Source organism: Kogia breviceps, chromosome 7, assembly GCF_026419965.1.
Source record: "Kogia breviceps isolate mKogBre1 chromosome 7, mKogBre1 haplotype 1, whole genome shotgun sequence".
NCBI classification, from domain to species: domain Eukaryota; kingdom Metazoa; phylum Chordata; class Mammalia; order Artiodactyla; family Physeteridae; genus Kogia; species Kogia breviceps.
In genome coordinates, this window is record NC_081316.1 from 108,551,116 (window position 1) to 108,562,666 (window position 11,551).

An 11,551-nucleotide genomic window follows, 5' to 3' on the forward strand; every position below is an offset into this window, starting at 1 on the left:
GCATGCCATGACCCAGTGAAGTAAAGTGAGGGGCTGCTTTCAGCCAGAGGCTACAGCTGGGGGCAAGGGGGGGGCAGATGCCTCAGGAACCGAGGACCATCTGGAGGACCGGAGGGAGGAGATCGCTGTCTTAGAACACCTGTAACTCATTCCTGGCACATCAGTGTGCCCTGCCCACAGATGGGAACGCTGCTCTTGGGCAGGTGGAACTGTACAACCTCTAGCGCCCTTCTGAGCAAGCACGCTCAGCCTCTCACAGGGAGGTCCAATGACACGGCTGGGTTTCCCCTCGTCACAGCCTGCCCCCATCTCCCTAAGCCCTCACACACACACACCCAGGATCTGGAGCCCCCTTTCCTGCTCCAACTCTACCCCCACTGACCTCACAGCCCCACTTTCTGTCCAGCCCGACCATCCTACCCCTTAGGCAGGTGTAATAGTGAGAAGTGTGGGCTGTGGAGTCCAGTCGCCTGCATTCAGATCGCGGCTCCACTGTCTTCCAGCTGTGTGGCTTTGTGCCAGTTCCTTCATTTCTCTGTGTCTCACTTTCCTCCCCTGTAAAATGGAGGAAATGACGGACCTGCCGCATAGGGTCGCTGGGAGGGACTGTGGACACACAGCTGCTGGCACAAGGAAGGTGCATGGTGAGTGTTAGTTCTTGTTACGATGACCCACCCACCCCCATAACCCACATGGCTCAGCAGCCATACCCTCACCCAACCTGAGATGCCCAGCTCACCCCTTATAGCCAGTCCCCAGCCTGAGTCAGTGCCCTCAGCAAGCCCACGGTGCAGGGAGCCTGGAGGAGTCTCACTGGCTACACCAAGTTGGCTCCGAGGACGGCTGGGGTTTGGCCTGGACATTTAAGAGCCGAGGACTAAGCAATGCCCGCGTGACCTGCTGTGCCCACTTTGTCCATCAGAACAACAATGTCAGGCCACTGGCGAGGGGACCAGCCTCTGGAGTGGTCATCTGAGCACCCTAGGATACAGTCTATCCCCTTCCTTTACCTTCTGTCACTGAACTTGGCCCGGGAAGAAGGACGTCTGTGCCACCATGGAACAATCTTCCACCCAGTAAGTCCCTTCTGGTGTCCAACTACAACCCCTCCTGCTGTCGTTAGCTCACTCATTGAGCTCTGCCCTGAAGGGTGGTGAAGGCTGGATCCTCACTCTCCTCCCTGCCCTGGGCACAGGGAAGGTTGTCTTAAAGCTGAGGAGAGAGGAGGTGTTCTTGAACATCAGAGTGAACACAGAGGAGAGGGCATTTCGGGGACTCAAGGGTCAGCTGGGCAAAGTACCTGCCCAGCACAGGTGTTAACTGTGCAAGCCGCATCCCCCGTTTGCTCAGTCACCTTTCCGAGGGAACCAGACTGTGGTTCCTCATTTCCACCACAAGGTGTCTCCACATCCCGGCTCAACCAGCCACCCAGGCCGCGGCTCCCTTTGACACAGCCCTTCGTGGGTCTGTCCTCAATCCTTCCCCTACTATTTAGCGTGTTTCCTCCTGTTTTACCTTCAGGGGAGACAGGCCCTGACTGTTGGCAAGTGCAAGGCCTGTCACTACCCACAGCCCCTCCTCACTGGGTTCAGCTGAGTGGCCTGGAACAGGAGTCGCTTCCCTTGTGGACCCACATGCTGTGGTCCCCTGGGTGGTGTATGAACTCCTCGAGGGTGAGGAGTTTTTAGGAAATCCTGCCCCCTCCCACAGAGGGCCTTGACCGGCCTACAGAGAGGCTCGTGCTATCTTCTGTGGAGACCCCTCCGCAGTCTGGGAGGGTAACTGGTGACCTAGGTTTTGCTTCCTAACCTTCACAACCCACCTTCTCATGAACTTCTCCCTGTGATGGTAATTAGAAGAGGCATACTTATCTCCTCTTGAAACATTAAAATGGGGCTATGTCGGTGAAAAACATTTTGAAAGCTCTTTATTAAAATATAAATGTTGGTTGCCAAAGATAGGGAAACTGAGGCCCCACAAGGTTAAATGACTTTCTGGAAACCACACAGCAAGTCAGTGGTGGCCCGAGGGGAGGAGCCCTGGCCTCCTGATCCCAACCTAGATTCTTTCAAGACATCACACTTGGCTTTGGAATGGGCTCCTCTGTGTGACCCTAGTCCAAGGGGGTGAAAGGGCAGCAGAACAGAGATCCTGGGGGAGAGAAAGGAAGCCAGGGATGAAGGGGTTAAGGGGGCTTGGAGCCAGGATGGCTGAAGGCTATTCACAGACCAGTGGAAGAGGAGGAGACCGGGGAGGGGGTCTGGCTTTGATTAGGTCCCAAAAAGCCATCTGCAGGGTCAGACTCTGGAGACTGGCTGGTTTTATGGGGGGCAGATGGCATGAATTATAGGGGCTTTAATGGGGCAGCAGGGCTCTTACCCACAGTGCCTTTGGAAGGTATTGGTGCAGGGCCTCTTCCCTAGCAGCCTGGCCCAATTACATCAGCTCCAGCCACTGCTGTGATTCCTGCCCCCTCTCCACGCGCCCCACCAAACCCACCCCTGAGGAGTCTTGGAGGCTGTGCCATCACCCAAAGGAGAGGGACCCTCTGCTTCCTCTATAGAAGCCACATCAGGATGTGGTACCAGGCTGGAGCCACTGTAGGATGCGTCTCACAAATCATGAACGGCCGGCTTGCGCCCAAGCTAACTGCAGGCCCTTGGGTAGTCATCAAACCACGTGCTTGATGGGGAGCGGCTGGAAGACCATCCTGTCCAACTGCTTCCACAGAGGGTCACCCTGCTAACCCCTCGGTGCTGAACTTGAACCCGAGGGTGCTAGCTCACGAACCAGTACCTTTTCATGACCACACTCCATCACACAGCCTCTCTGGGTCTGTTTCCTCACCTGACCTAAGAGTATTTGTTTGGCCTCCCTCACAGCTGAAATGGAATGAAACATTGGCTACAAAAGTCTTTGAAAAGTTAAATCCACCAGACAAATGATTGCAACATTACTGAAGTTTGGTGAACAGCGCTGGGGAGCCTGAGGGGTTCTCTTGGGGCAGACTAGCTGGCCTTTCTACTCTGTGGGGAGCCCAGCTGACACCCCCTGAGTCTGGCAGTCCCTCTGCATTGCAGCCGCTGCTCAGGGAAAGCAAGAAGCACCCCACCCAAGCAAACATCATTAAGAGGACAGACTATTCTGCAAAAAACCAAACAGACAAACAAAAAACCAAACAGAAAACACCCCTCTTCCTGTATCCCAAAGCCAAACAGAGATGATTTCTCAATCATCCCCTAGGGGATTATCCCACCCTGGGGGTCACATTATTCCCAGATGAGGTGGGGGAGAGATGGAAGTTTGACAACCAATTCTCCCCGCAATTTGGATGCAATCTTGGCCAGAAAACAACCCGAGCAACGTCTGTCAGCTTAAAGGACACACCTCTGACACGGCAATTCCTCTTCTAGAAACGTACCCCTCAGTTATATTTGCACAGACGTGTATGTATAAGGCTTGTCCACTGCAGTTTTGTTCATGATAACTAAAAACTAAAAAGAACTTAAGTGTCTATCACTAGAGGGTGGGGTAAATAAATTATGGTACATCTATGCTATACAGTACCAGCCAAAGAATGAAGTAGATATGTGTGCATATAAAGAAATATATGTGCATATAAATGAAGTAGATTTATATGAAGATTTCTAAGATATATTAAGAACAAGTCATATATGGCAATATAAATATGAATATAAAACATTAAAAATAAAATTTTTAAATTAAAAAATAAAAGAGCAAGTCGTATATGGAAGAGTGGGCATCATATGTTCCTGCTGATGGCAAAAAAAAAAAAAGAAGTAAATGCATTTAAGCATAGAAAATTTCTAAATGATACACAAAAATCTGTTAATGGTCGTTTAAGAGGCCATTTAAGAGGCAGGTAGTCTGCATAAATGGGGACTTGCTTTTCAGTATATTCCTATTTTAGCATTTATGTATGTGCTAATTTTTTCAGTTAAATGAAGGAGAGAAAGAGAGTCTAGAAAAATAACTGCTTGGGCTCAGTCCCATTTCTCAACTCCGTTTGTCTTCCAACTTCCAAAGTCTTACCCCTGCTTCCTTCCCACCCAGCTCTGACCCACTCCAGCCTCCGAGCCTGTCTGCACTACAGCCACTGCCCCCAGGGTGGCTACTCTTCATTCTGTGAGGACCAAGGCCTCCCTTTCATGCCCAGCTGCAAGAAGCACACAAGGGCCTCAAATGCTTGGAGGAGGGAAATTGCCCCAGATGGGAGCCCTGTGCGCAAGCCAAGAGGCTTGGTTCCCTATTAAGTGTGTGGAAGGAGTGGCAGTTAAACACCAAGCTTCAAAGAGTCTAGGATTTTCAAAACTTGCTTTTGGGGAATATGCAGCCTCTATTGGAGGTGTCAGACATTAATGAGAGTTCTGGATCTTTCCCAGCCTGAAGAGCACTCTCCCTCCTTCTCCTTCCCCACTCCTTCCAGCAACCAGATAGCCCCCCTTTGATGAATCAAGAGAGGCTCAGAGTTCAAGGGGTGTTCCTGTCCCACTCCTCAGCCCACTTCTTCCCCCCTTCACTTCTATAAGGAGGTGTGGAAGCTGAGAGGACTCAAGAGGAGGGGAGTGGGAACCCAAGGGAAGGGCAGGGAGCAGGTTCAGACAGAGGCAAAGAAGGACAGGCTTGTTTACCTGCTCCTTTGGAAAAGGTTTCATGGCTGATGATTAGGAATTCTGGGGCCCGCCCTTTGCCAGCTGGGATGAACCCTCAGCAAACAATTGCTCCTCTGGGCAGTGATCAAGCTCTTAGCTCTTTGTCTCTTCAATTTCTCATCCTTCTGTTCAAAGTCCCTTCTTTCAAGTTCCCTGGACCAGTGTCCCTACTCTTTCCCTCCCCACAGAAAGTCCCCTTATTTATGGCCTAGAGCTTGGCCAGATGCTCATGGAGCCTCTGCTCTTGGCAGCAGTGGTTAGTTCAGGAGAGCAACGGTGGGCTCCCTGACTCCACTCAGCCTCCCACTGGCTGAGTGTCCTCATTGGCCAAGGAGCAAGCATGCTTCCCGTCATGGGGAGCACTCATGTTTCCCCAGAGCCAACACAGCCTGGTCTCTTCCTGGGAAGGGCTATTTCTCCTCTTCATCTGACATTGACCCTGCCTTTTATAAAACAATAACCCCAGCATTAATTCATCTAAGAAAGCATCACTCGTTCCTGAGCTTGGCTCACAGTAGAAGCATCACCACATCAGTTGTTAAGTGTTCTCAGCACCTGGAATGACTCTAATTAGACTTGGCCTAATTCCTAACACCCCCTTGATGAAAGGGAGAGAGGCCACCAAGTTGTTCATTCTGCCATAATAAGAATTATCATCAAGAAGTGTCCATCCAAGTAGATCCTGTCTGTGACAAGGGTGTGGAGAGGATGCTGGTCTCCTGATGTCACCGTCAGAATGACACGGGGGGAGCGTGTCCAAACATCCCTGATCCTCTGGGTTGACATTAGTGGACCTGACACTTTACAGTTTACCAAGCATGATAACACACAGTATGTCTTCTAATCCAACTCCTGGGAGGCTGATAGCATCATACAGTTAAGGAAACTGAAGTTCAGAGGCTCACCCAAGGTCATACAATCTGTAAAAGGCTGAGTCAATCCCAGCACACAGGTTACCTGACCCTCCTGCTTTCTCCACTTTACTTTTTTTTTTAATTTTATATTTCCACTTAGAAGCCAAGACTGGTGCCAAGAGTGCCGCTATGCCAGGGAAGAGTAACAAAACCACCTCCCTCTTCCTGAGACAGGGCTAGATGCTGGGTGTCCTGAAGGTGCGGAGAGACCAATGCCAGCATTTCTGATCCTTGTAGACGTGGAAAGAAAACATGTCATGAACACAGACAGCCCATTACATCATCCAGAAGGGAGAGAGAGAGGAGGAAAGGGAAAAAAAGGAAGGTGGGAGGGAGGGAGGGAGGGGAGAGAGGTCAGTAAACAATCCTCCAAGGACTTCTGGGAAATCACGCGCACATGAACACACAACACAACACACACACACACACACACACACACACACACACACACACACACACACCCTGCACGTCTGTATGAGGGTGTAATGGAAGGAGCACAACTTTGGAGCCAGGTGGACCTGGTCATTTTTCCAGTTCTAACAATGCTGGCTGTGGGTCTGTAAGTAAATCACCAGATCTCTCTAAGTCTCTGTTTTTCCATCTGCAAAATGCAGGAATTTATACCCATCCAAAGACTGCAAAAAGCTCCAGAAAACTGTTGAGCCTGAGGCTAGAAGTGAGGGTAATAGGGGACTCGGAGCAGAGGAGTCAGGGAGGCCGGAATGGGAAGGCATTTGAGAACCTCAGATAAGGATCGAAGAGGTCATGTTGGAGAAACAAACCCACTCTAGAATTCACAAACCCCAGAAGAAAGTTCAAATTCTTTCTCCTAATGATTTGATACAAAGCCCAGCTCCCCTCCCTCTTCGGAACCCTTTCCATCCATCCTACCGTCACGTCACACGTCCTCCAGACTTGGCAGGAGATGCTCCCAACTGCCTGCCCTCGGCCATGCTTCCTCCTCACCTGCCCCCCACCTCCCGGGCCAGAACAAAAGCCAACCCACGTGCAAACCTGAGACACACCTGGGCCTCCTGGCCACAGCCGGCCTCTCTGCAACACACTGCCCTGCTGCAGCAGCCGCCGCTGAGACGAAGAGGGCTCACAGGCAGGGAAGCTAATGGCAGGACTCGGAGGAGTCAATCTGGAACGAAGATTTGAAAAAGGTCCACGTGGGGAAGGGGCCAGGCCCGCTGCCTTCACGTTATGGGCTTACACAAAGGTCAAGGGCAAGACTGAGAGTCAGATACTAAGGTTATTGAGCAGATATGCCTGGCTACGTCCAGAGCCACGTTCAAAGACAAAGGGAGAGGGAGGTGGTGTCTGAGGCCAGGAGGGCAACAAGGGTCAGAGAGAGAAGCTTGGCATCGATGAGATGGATGGTCTGCAGCCACAGGCCTCCTTGGACATCAACCCAATGGCCTGAGTCAGCAACCCAAGCCGGAGGCGTTGGTTGCGATCATGACCCAACTCCCAGGGCTGCTGCAGCTTGAAAGGGGCTTTGAGATGCTGGGATGAATGGCACTGGGTTGAGTACAAAGCACAGTGCGAGTTGTCCTGGGAGTGGGAGACCTGGCCCTGGGCCTTCCCCAGCCCCTGTGCTGAGTCACTTCCTCCGTCCTGGCTGCATTTCGCCTCTGTAATCCAGAGACACCAAACTCCCCTTTCAGGACAGCTCGGGGAGGGGGGAAGGGGGGGATGGGGTGTTCCCAGAGAGTGTGTGCAGCACACAGGCCAGGCATGAACCTCAATTCCCTGGGAGGGGAGGGAGGTGCTCTGGCCTTGATGCTATAGTAGGGATGCTACCACGCACGTACAGCTTCGTGACTCCGTCTGAGAATGGTTGGGAGGGTGAAGTGGATCGCTGCCGGGCATCCTTTTGTTACACTTGAAGAAACTGAGGAGCAAAGAGCTGGAGACGTTTCTCAAGGTCTCAGGGCACATCCGAGGAGAGAGCAGATCTGAAGCCTTCTCGCCCCTAGCGTCCTCCCCGCAGAGGGCAGCCAGACCCCAGTTACTCATTCTTTTAAATTTGAGCCTCTCCTAGGAGCTTCCCAGCCCTGTGCTTTGTATCGCCGGCACTGTGATAGAGGCACCGCACGGGCACGGCCTTCAGGAATGTCTTCTCCTGCTCAACCAGTACCTCTTCAGTGCCTGGAAAATCACTGGATACTTCAGGGTTAAGAAAAAGAACAGGAGATTGAACAAGAGAGTGAGGTCTTCTGGAAGGTCAGAGTGGAGAGGCGAGGGCTGCCAAGGGAAGCGTTCCAGTGCTGGCCTCTACCAGTGGATTAGAACTGCAAAGTCGGCCCAGAAAGGCTCCTCCTGCTGGATTTCACTTGGCCTCCATGACAGGGAGCTCCCCAAACCTCTTTACCTGGGGGACCTCAAAGCATCCCCCTCCCAAGGGGCTAGGCTTCCCATTCAGCTTTCCAATGGGTACACAACGGTTAACCTGGCCCCAGCCTGGCCGCTCGTGGGCCCCAGACAAACAAGACACGGTTCCTGCCCTCCGAGTCAAGAAGAACCCGGGCAGCCACCCAGACTGAAAGGGACGCGAGCCGGGACGCAGGAAGGTCCAGGCAACGTGCTGTGGGGACTGGAGGTGGAAGGGGCGGCCTGCTCAATTCAAAGCACAGAGCCTGCTCACCTGTACTTGGGAATCCAGACCTTCCCCCACCCATCGGTCAGGCATCTCCCCCCAGTTCAAGGTCCAGCTCTTGAACTAGCCAGACCTGGCTAAGCTCAAATGAAGCAGGTGCTTCCCCTAGGAGCTTTCTCATGCCTGGAAACCCAAAAAGTATTGCTAAGAGAGGTAATAGTACCAGCACAGACACGAAGGCTTGGACCAGCTCAGCCCAGAGCAGACACTCCTGGAGAACTGGCTGCTTTATTCCTGTTGCTTTCAAATCCACGCGTATTAGAAAGTGATGGGAAGCACCGTGTGAACTGTGGAGAACTTCCCAGAAGCAAAGGTGGTTACAACCCGGAACCACGGAGTGAGGGTGACCGTGTCAGGCCTTCAAGGGACGGTTTCAATGCACTGGGTTGTGTGCGGTGGTTGGGGTGGAGTCTGGCCGGAGGCAGGGGACTCCCTGCAATGACCTCTCAGGTTCCTTCTCATCTCGGGTAGATCTGAAGGCCCAGGGAGGGCGCAGAACAGAACAGAGCTGGTGTGTGAGGATCCAATGCCGGGTTTGTTTTTCCTATTTCTCTGGGCGCAGGGCTCGAGCCTCCTGGCACTGGTCCTTCCTGGGGCCCCAGCTCCAGCTTGTTAGTTTTAACTGGAACAATTTCCTTTGAACTCAGCTTGAATTAGCATCACCATGGCGATGGATCCGAGTTTTCACAAGTCGACCTGGTCTTCACCCCTGAAGCAATTAGTTTGAAGGAGAAAAGTAGAAGGAAGAGGAGGAAGAAGAGGAGGGGACCGGTGGGGGGAGAAAACAGGCAGGAAGGGAAGGGGAGAGGAGGAGGAGGAGGAGGAGGAGGAGGGGGACGTACTGGAGCAGGGGGGGCAGGGAGGGGCGAAGATGGAGGAGGGGCGGGAAGAGGTGCAGGAGGGGCGTCCTGCACACCTGCCAGCTCAGCCACGCCCCCAGGGACACCCCCTAGAGCTTCTGCCTTCGCAACAGAGCACCAGACTTTCCACAGGTCGCCCAGGAGGAAAGGGGCACTGTTCCACTTTCTCAGGGGAGACCCAGCAGCCCAACCCCACGAGCAGTCACCCCCAGGTAGCCAGCCCACCTTCAGCCCCTTCCTCCCGCAGGGACCAGGCTGGTAAGAGCCAAGAACAGGGTCTTGGAGCCTGAGAACTGAGGAAGGCTCACAGATCCCCTTCTTATTTGCCCCATGACCTTGGGCAAGCCACCAGCCCATATGGCAGTGGGAGGGAGGGTCAAGTGACAGGGCTGCCCGGCTCAGACTCCACGGTGGGCCCCGTGGGGGTCACTGCTTCCTGCTTGTCAGCGCTCACTTACCTGGGGGCTTCTGGCCAGGCGGTGACTAGCTCTTAGTCATTGCTGAGTTCCCAGGACTAACACAGGGCCTGACACACGTCGGGCCGGCAGTATTTTTCAAATGAGTTAACAAATGAACTATTGCTATTTTTTTAAAATGAATGGTAAGAGTGGGGAAAGGGGAATAGAGAATCAGAATCTTCCAGAATTTGATGGAGTTGAGGATGTCTCTTTCTTCAAGACTCTTGTCTGTCCACACCTCATCCAGGAATCCCTCAGGGACTTGCCCTCCTCCTTCCACCCCACCCCACCCCAGGCTCCTCACCCACTGGGGCCTCTGCCATCATCTCCATCACCAGACTGTAGTCACTGATTCACTCATCTCTCTCCCCAGCTCTGGTCTGGTGCCCCTACAACAAGGACTATGTCTCATTCCCCAGCTCCTTGCACTCTCCAAGCACCGAGTGGATGCTCTAGAATTGTGTGCGAATGCAGGAACCTGAGTATTTGTGGAATGCCTGCACCGTCATTCGGCTGTGTCCTGCGCAGGGCCAGGTGTCCGGCTTTCAGTAAAGGCAGTCCCTGGGGAAAACAATGTGTGAACAGAGGACTGGCAACGAGGAAGGCCAAGTGGAAAACACGGGCGGGAGAGGGTGGGCTCACCAGGCAGGAGGCCTCATGACGTCTGCCCCACAAAAAGCTAAGGAGGAAAGGGGTTTCCTAGGCCCCCCACGGCACAGAGCATTTCAAGAGAGAGAAAAACAGTTTTTTCTCAAAGGGAGTCAGATGGTGGAGGAACAGGCTCGCAGGCAGGAGGCAGATGATGCATCGTGTCAAAAGCGACGTGAGACCTTCTGAACTGACCTGAGGAAGGACCAGGCGTGGAGTCTACAGCTGGAATTGATGTAGCGTCTCAGGGCAGGGGGCGCCTCAAGCGTGCTCACCGCCCCTGCTTCTGTGTCTCTGTCTCCCCCGATTGCACCACACCCCACCCAGCAGCATGAGGCACCCAGGAGCCCTGCAGGCTCAGCACCAGCACCGCGCGGCTTCTTACCTGGCTGACGTCACATTAGGTGTTAGTAAGGTGCCCGGTTTCTCCTGCAGAGTGGGGACGATGACAGACCCCCGGCCACGTGTGGTTGCCGTGAGGATTAAATGAGCCGCTGCTTGCAAAGCCCTCAGCACGATGCCCTATGCCCGGTGTGGTGCGAAGCCTCGGTCAGCTTGGCTACCAACGCCTGCATCCCTTCCGAGGCCTGTTTTTCCCACGTGTAACGTGGAGGTAAAACCCTGTCTGGGCACCTTCATTTCATCCACCCCTCTGCCCCCAGACGCAAACACCCTTTCTCTTCAGAAGCTCTCCGCTTCGGCGATGTGGCAATTTCCATCTGTCCTAAGAATTGCCCTGCTGGGCCCCGTCTCCCCCGTTTCTCGAGCTTTGCTTCCTTTTACATTTCTCCGTGTGCTCTTACAACCTCCCTCTCTGGCCCTCACCCCTCCTCCTCCCTCCTCTTTTCCCAAGTCCTGCCTTTGGCCTCTCTGTCTCTCCCTCGGCTCTCCCACTCTACTGCTCATTATAAAAAAGAAATCTTTCCAAATGCGCCAAAAATGCACTCATCCCCCAACGACCCCAGTCCAGCACAAAGGGCTGGTTCTTTCGGGCTGCTCTGGGTGGCCTCCTTCTTGCCCACTGCCTCTGACTCGTGGTCTCATTCGCATGACTGTGAGGGCTAACTGGAGATTTTCCCATGTCCTTGGCCGGGGAGGAGGCTGGGAGGGTGTGAGCTGGATGATAGAGGGTGAAGATATTTAGAATCTTCCCCAAATTTTGTTTATCTACAGGGGGAAAAACACACTGATATCCTGAAACCTAAAGAATTCTATCAGATTGGCAGGAAAGATTTAGGTTACAAATCAGGAAGACTGTGCAGACCAGGACGGCCTCCATGTGGAATGTTCTGTCTGGAGGACAGAGTTGGCCTGCCTCCTTGGGTAGGTGGGGAGC

General features: G+C 53.2%; 1 long non-coding RNA gene across 2 annotated transcripts; it reads right to left on the reverse strand.

Annotated features, from left to right (window-relative positions):
* Positions 1–8,430: 8,430 nt before the first annotated feature.
* LOC136794591 (uncharacterized) lies at positions 8,431–11,269 on the reverse strand. Of its 2 annotated transcripts, XR_010841580.1 has the most exons (4): positions 10,601–11,269; positions 10,046–10,128; positions 9,872–9,956; positions 8,431–8,958 (listed from the first exon to the last, which is right to left on the reverse strand). It is a non-coding gene; the product is annotated as an uncharacterized lncRNA (long non-coding RNA). The 2 variants fall into 2 exon arrangements; XR_010841581.1 differs by having other exon boundaries at positions 9,872–10,128; positions 10,601–10,993.
* Positions 11,270–11,551: the final 282 nt, after the last annotated feature.